The sequence below is a fragment of the Medicago truncatula genome, chromosome 1 (genome assembly GCF_003473485.1).
Source record: "Medicago truncatula cultivar Jemalong A17 chromosome 1, MtrunA17r5.0-ANR, whole genome shotgun sequence".
NCBI lineage: Eukaryota > Viridiplantae > Streptophyta > Magnoliopsida > Fabales > Fabaceae > Medicago > Medicago truncatula.
In genome coordinates this window covers 25965003-25971928 of record NC_053042.1, presented here as the reverse complement: position 1 = coordinate 25971928, position 6926 = coordinate 25965003, and the positions used below count along the sequence as shown (strand labels likewise).

Genomic DNA, 6926 nt, shown 5'->3' with positions numbered 1-6926 from the left:
ATTTTTTTTCAATAAAAATTAGCTACTTAACTATGCCTTTCACAATAATACGAAACAAAAGAATAAAGTTCAAGGGAGTTTGGAAACACTATGACTAAAGACACTTTATTAGGCTCCCCCCACACTTAGGAGAAGCATTGTCCTCAATGATTCAAATGATAGAAACGAAAGAAATAAGGAAAAAGTGAGAAAGGGTGCGGAAAGCTCACAATTTGTCGAAATTTTAAACTCCGGAGGCCTTCAGGTTGGCACGGCCGTGCCAGATGTAGCACGGGCCGTGCCATCATTCTGCCAACTTTATTGGAGATGTGGTTGTGTTTCTTGGCACGGCCGTGCCAAGTCAAGCACGGGCCGTGCCACCTTTTTGGTTCTTGGAACTTTGATTTTCTTGCGTTTCTTAATCAATCTCGGACACTTACCTACAAAATAAAGAGAAATAACAGAAAACAAAGAAAGCAATTAAATTGGTGGGTTGTCTCCCACGAAGCGCTCTTTTAACGTCACTAGCTTGACGAAGGTGAGGATGAAAATCCTTAAGGTGGGTCACTAAGGGTGAAATCAGCCACTACTTCATTTACTTCTCCGGTATTATAGATTTTAAGCCGTTGGCCATTAACCGTGAAGCATCCTGTTTCTTCAGAAAAGATTTCAATCGCCCCATAAGGGTAGACTGTGCGAACTTGGAAAGGACCGGACCATCGTGATCGCAGTTTACCTGGAAAGAGCTTTAGCCTAGAGTTAAAGAGCAGCACAAGGTCACCACTTTTGAAGTGCCTTTTGATGATTTTCTTGTCATGCCAGGTCTTAGTTCTCTCTTTGTAAATGCAGGCATTCTCATAAGCATCCATCCTAAGTTCTTCTAGCTCGTTTAATTGAAGTTTTCTTTTGTCACTGGCTAAATTGGGATCTAAGTTGAGGTTTCTAATTGCCCAATAGGCCTTATGCTCGAGCTCAACAGGAAGGTGACAAGATTTCCCGTAGACAAGTTTAAAAGGGGTCATCCCAATGGGGGTTTTATAAGCCGTTCGATAGGCCCAAAGGGCATCGTCAAGCTTATTTGACCAATCTGTTCTAGAGGTGGAAACAGTTTTTTCAAGGATAGCTTTAATTTGTCTGTTTGAGACCTCCACTTGTCCGCTAGTTTGGGGGTGATAGGGTGTCGCAATTTTGTGCCTCACTCCAAGTTTGTGCAAAAGTTTTTCAAAATGTCTTGAAATGAAGTGAGACCCTCCATCGCTTATCACAACTCGTGGCACTCCGAATCTAGGGAAAATGACTTTCTTAAACATTTTTATAACCACTTGTGCATCATTAGTGGGTGAAGCAATGCCCTCAACCCATTTGGACACATAGTCAACGGCTACTAATATGTACTGATTCCCAAAAGAGGAAGGGAAAGGTCCCATAAAGTCAATACCACAAACATCAAAAATTTCCACTTCAAGGATGTTATTCAAAGGCATTTCATTTCTTTTAGTGATGCTACCGGTGCGTTGACATTTGTCACATTTAGAGATAAAGAGATGCACATCTTTGAAAAGTGATGGCCACCAGAAACCAGAATGAAGAATTTTGAAAGAAGTCTTTTGTGTACTGGCGTGGCCGCCATAAGAAGAGGAGTGACAATGAGTTAGAATACTACTTACCTCGTTTTCAGGAATGCATCGCCTGAAAATCCCATCTGAGCCTCTTCTGAAGAGGTAGGGCTCGTCCCAATAGTAGTGCTTGAGATCATTGAAGAATTTCTTCTTTTGTTGGTAGTTTAACTCGGGCGGTAGTACTCCTGCTGCAAGAAAGTTAACAAAATCTGCATACCAAGGTGCGTCAGTTTGTGCCAATAAGAATAGTTGGTCATCTGGGAATGAGTCATCCAAGGGTAACTCATCCTTATTGGTCTCCCGAAGTCGGGACAAGTGGTCAGCGACAACATTTTCTACGCCCTTTTTATCTTTTATTTCAAGGTCAAATTCTTGGAGGAGCAAAATCCATCGGATCAATCTCGGTTTGGCATCTTTTTTGTTTAGCAAGTATTTTATGGCCGAGTGATCTGTATAAACAATGATTTTTGATCCCACCAAGTATTGCCGAAATTTGTCAATGGCGTAGACAACTGCTAGCAATTCTTTTTCTGTCGTGGCATAGTTTACCTGTGCCCCATCTAGGGGCTTACTGGCATAGTATATGGCATGCATCTTTTTGTCCTTTCTTTGACCTAATACTGCCCCAACCGCATAGTCGCTTGCATCACACATTATTTCAAAAGGCAAGTTCCAATCTGGTGGTTGTATGATTGGGGCGGTAATTAGTGCTTCCTTCAACCTGCAAAATGCCTGCAAACAAGAATCATCAAAGGTAAAGTCTGCATCTTTGAGAAGCAGGCTGGTTAGTGGCTTAGTGATTGATGAGAAATCTTTGATGAAACGACGGTAGAACCCTGCATGTCCTAGGAAACTTCTAATTTCTTTAACTGAGGTGGGAGGTAGCATTTTTTCAATAATTTCGATTTTTGCTCTGTCTACCTCTATACCTCTGTCGGAAACCAAGTGTCCTAGGACAATTCCTTCTCTGACCATGAAGTGACATTTCTCCCAATTTAAGACTGGGTTCACCTGTTCACATCTTTCCAAAACTTTTTCAAGGTTAGTCAAACAATCATCAAAATTAGAACCATGCACAGAAAAATCATCCATAAAGACTTCCATTATCTTTTCAACGAAGTTAGAAAAAATAGACATCATGCATCTTTGAAAAGTAGCAGGGGCATTACAGAGACCAAAAGGCATTCTTCTATAGGCAAAGGTCCCGAAGGGACATGTAAAATTTGTCTTTTCTTGGTCATTAGGGTGAATGGGTATTTGGAAAAATCCAAAATAGCCATCTAGGTAACAAAAATTCGAATGCTTAGCTAACCTTTCTAACATTTGGTCTATAAAAGGGAGAGGGAAGTGATCTTTACGGGTTGCTTTATTAAGCTTCCTATAATCAATACACATTCTCCAACCGGTGACGGTTCTAGTGGCAATGGATTCATTTTTATCATTTTTAATAACTGTGAGACCACCCTTCTTTGGTACAACTTGCACGGGGCTAACCCATTTGGAGTCAGAAATTGGATAAATAACACCTGCATCTAGGAGTTTTAAGACTTCCTTTTTCACAACTTCTTTCATATTGGGATTTAGTCTTCTTTGGTGTTCAATGGAGGGTTTATAGTCTTCTTCAAGAAGTATCCTATGCATGCATAATGAAGGATTTATTCCTTTAATGTCATCAATGGTGTAACCTATGGCTTTAGGATATTTCTTGAGGACATAAAGCAATTTTTCAGTTTCTACTTCATCGAGACTTGCATTTACAATAACAGGATAGGTGGAGTTAGGGCCCAAGAATTCATACCTTAGATTTGATGGAAGTGTTTTGAGTTCTACTTTCGGTGCCTCCTTGGGTAGAAGTGTTGGTTCTTCTTTTACTAACCCCTCCACACTTAGACCTTTCATTGGAAGAGTTCTATCTAACAGTTCTTCATAAGCCTTTGCCTCTCCTTCCAGTTTTGTACCTGCATTGTTAACCAAGCATACTTCCAAACCATCATGTGCAGTTGATGCTAAAGAGCATTCTTTCTAGCAATGGTCGATTATGTCTATCATGCAACAAGAGTCCTTAATGGAGGGACCTTTCATTAGTTTAGCAAGTTCAAATTCAACAGTTTCCTTACCTACATTGAAGGCAAGCTTACCCTTTTTTACATCAATGATAGCTCCTGCAGTGGCAAGGAAAGGTCTTCCCAAAAGAATTGGTACTTGGTTGTCTTCTTCCATTTCCATCACAACAAAATCGGCGGGGATATATACCTCTCCTACCTTAACGGGGACATCTTCTATGATTCCAGCTGGATACTTAATAGAACGGTCTGCTAGTTGTAGGGTCATCCTTGTTGATTTAAGTTCCCCTATTCCCAACCTCTCATAAAGTGATAAGGGTATTAGGCTGACACTGGCTCCTAGATCGCACATAGCTTTCTTCACAACTTCCGACCCTATGACACAAGGTATGGAAAAACTACCTGGATCTTTAAGCTTTGGTGGCAATTTATTTTGGATGATGGCACTACATTCTTCTGTAAGGTTAACCGTCTCACTTTCCTCAATCTTTCTTTTTTTAGAGAGGATTTCTTTCAAAAATTTAGCATATGTGGGCATTTGGGTTAGGACCTCGGTAAATGGCACATCAATATATATCTTGTTCATCATCTCTATGAACTTTTTGAATTGCTCATCTAGCTTTGATTTGGCAAACCTTTGAGGGAAGGGGATTTTTGGCTTAAAGGGAGGTGGCGTGTTTTCCTCAACTCATGGTTCCTCTCTTTCTGCTCTGGTTTCCCTAGATGGTGGTTCGCGGATTTCTTTCTCACTTTATCGGTCTCGGTTCTCCTTATGGGGTCTTCGAGTGGCTTACCACTCCTAAGTGTGACAACATTCATTTTATTGGGGTGGTTAACCTTACGAACTACCTGGGAGAGTTGAGTTTCAGAAATTTTGTTGTGAGAGGAGATAGAGTCTATCTTTGTTGTGAGAGTAGCAAGAGAGTTGTTCAAAAGTCTAGTTTGGTCCTTGAGCTCTTGGAGCTGTTCGGATTGTTTAAGAAAATAGTTTTCCATTAAAAGTTCAATGTGAGATTTTTGAACAACTCTTTGGCCATTCTGAACAAAATTTAACTGCTCAACACTACTTAGGTTGCAATCGGTGTTAGAATGACTAGATAGGCCACATGTTTCACAAGGAGGTGAGAAGGTAGGTGTGCTCATGCGATCAAGTCTTTGAGATAATGCATTCACCTTGGTAGATAAATAGTCAATGGAAGAGGTTTCATCCATACCTGCCTCTTTTTTAGAGGGTGAAGGATCGATGGTTGCTTTTTCTTCTGTCCATTGGAAGAGGTTTAGAGCCATGTTCTCAATTAACGCATAAGCTGTTGTGAAGTCTTTGTTTATTAGGGCACCACCTGCAGCTGCATCAACAGTCAATTTAGTGCTAGATGTTAGACCATTATAAAAGGTGTGGATGATTAACCATTTTTCTAGACCGTGATGGGGACAACGTCTAAGTATTTCTTTAAAACGTTCCCACACATCGAAAAGAGATTCCTCATTCTTTTGAGTAAATTGGTAAAGTTTTCCCCTAAGTTGGGCAGTTTTGGATGGGGGAAAGAAACGACAAAGGAATTCTCTCCTCAGTTGGTCCCATGAGGTAATGGAACCAGGCTTCAAAGAATTGAACCAATTGCTGGCTTTATCTTTTAGAGAAAAAGGGAAGAGATGTAGCCTGACGGTTTCTTGGTCGTCTTTGCAAGTTACACTAAGTCTCCAAAAGGTTGAGATATGTAAATTTGGGTCCTCGGAAGGTGATCAAGAGAACTGGTTTTGTTGCACCAGAATTAGTAGTGCAGGTTTTATTTTGAAGTTGCTACCTTGAACTGTTGGGTAGACTATAATAGTGCATGGCTCATCCGAAGAAGGGATCGAATACTCCTTAAGAGTGCACTCCTCAGCCATGTTATCTATTATCTTTAAGCCACCCGAATCAAGTGTAGGAAAAAGAAGAAGGGAAGAAGAGGGGAGAGAAAAGAGTTCTAATCACAAAGAAAGAATTAATTAAATTAGTTTACTCCCCGGCAGCGGCGCCAAAAACTTGATGAGATAAAACCGCAAGTGCACGGTCTTACCGAAGTAGTATAAAAGAGTATCGTTCCGACAGGGAGTAGTTCAACTTAATTAACCTTTAGAGGTGATTAGAAGAGAGAAGAGAATTGTAAGTTGGGGGTTTTTAAACGGTTAAAAAAGCAATATAATAAAAGAGCCTTGGGATCGTTGGTTTCATCTAAATAACAAGTCCTTCTCAAACCAAAACCATAAGCTTATAATGTTATGTTAGACCTAATTTCTCAAGACAGTTTCTCTTAAGTTCCTCTAGCAACCAAGCCTATTTCGCTGACTTGATTACTATTGGATTTTGGTTCCTCTAACAACCAAGCCTATTTCGCTGACTTGATTGTTATTAGTTCCCTTGAAGATCGAAACTATATGTCTCAAAGATTGCAAAGCCTATTTCGCTGACTTTGCAATCCTTGTCTGAATTCACTTGTTCGAATATCAAAGCTCCACTTTCGTTTTATGAATTGATATTTGGAATAATGGACGAACAATTATCAAACCCTCCACTTTCGTTTCCACAGTTTGATAATGGTTAATCCATGTTAAGACGGTGAATTCAGATAAGAAACTAGGGTTACATAAGATTAAGGCTTAGGGCTTGGTTTGATTAGGATTATGTCATTTAGACTTATCCAACAATCCCAAGACAAGAAGAAGTCTACTCACTCATGTTCATCGTAGACATGGGGGAGAAGAGAGAAAGCATGAAAGTAAAAGACAAGAAAATAAAGGAAAGGAAAAGAATTTTATTTAGAAAAGCAATTGTCACTTATTGTATTCCAAGTAAAGATGAATATTTAGTGATGGCTAGCTACTCTATTTATAGTACACAATTGACTTAAAATCTAAGCAAGTATATTCCTAGAATATTCCTCGGTAGATTGTGCGCCAAAATAGAATAGCTTGGAGTCAAAGCAAAAGCAGCAAAAGGCATCTGGAGGGTGGCACGGCCGTGCCAAGGCTAGCACGGGCCGTGCCAGGCTTCTGACTTGTGGGAGATATATTTTGTTTCCCAATCTTCATATTTTTGTGTCCAATCTGCTCCAAATCCCTTTCTTTTGCTCCAAGACTCTCTCCATCCAATATTCTTCCCTGAAATATAAGAAATTGCATTTTAAAGTAAACTATCCTAAAAAGGAAATAATACTAATATAAAATTATATAAAATCTAATTAAAACTAAACTAAAAAGCATATTAAAATAACATATAAATGAC

General features: G+C 39.6%; 1 non-coding gene across 1 annotated transcript; it reads left to right on the top strand.

The window, feature by feature from the left end:
• Positions 1 to 5078: 5078 nt before the first annotated feature.
• Positions 5079 to 5185, top strand: LOC120577989 (small nucleolar RNA R71). Its single transcript, XR_005643966.1, has one exon. It is a non-coding gene; the product is annotated as a small nucleolar RNA R71 (small nucleolar RNA).
• Positions 5186 to 6926: the final 1741 nt, after the last annotated feature.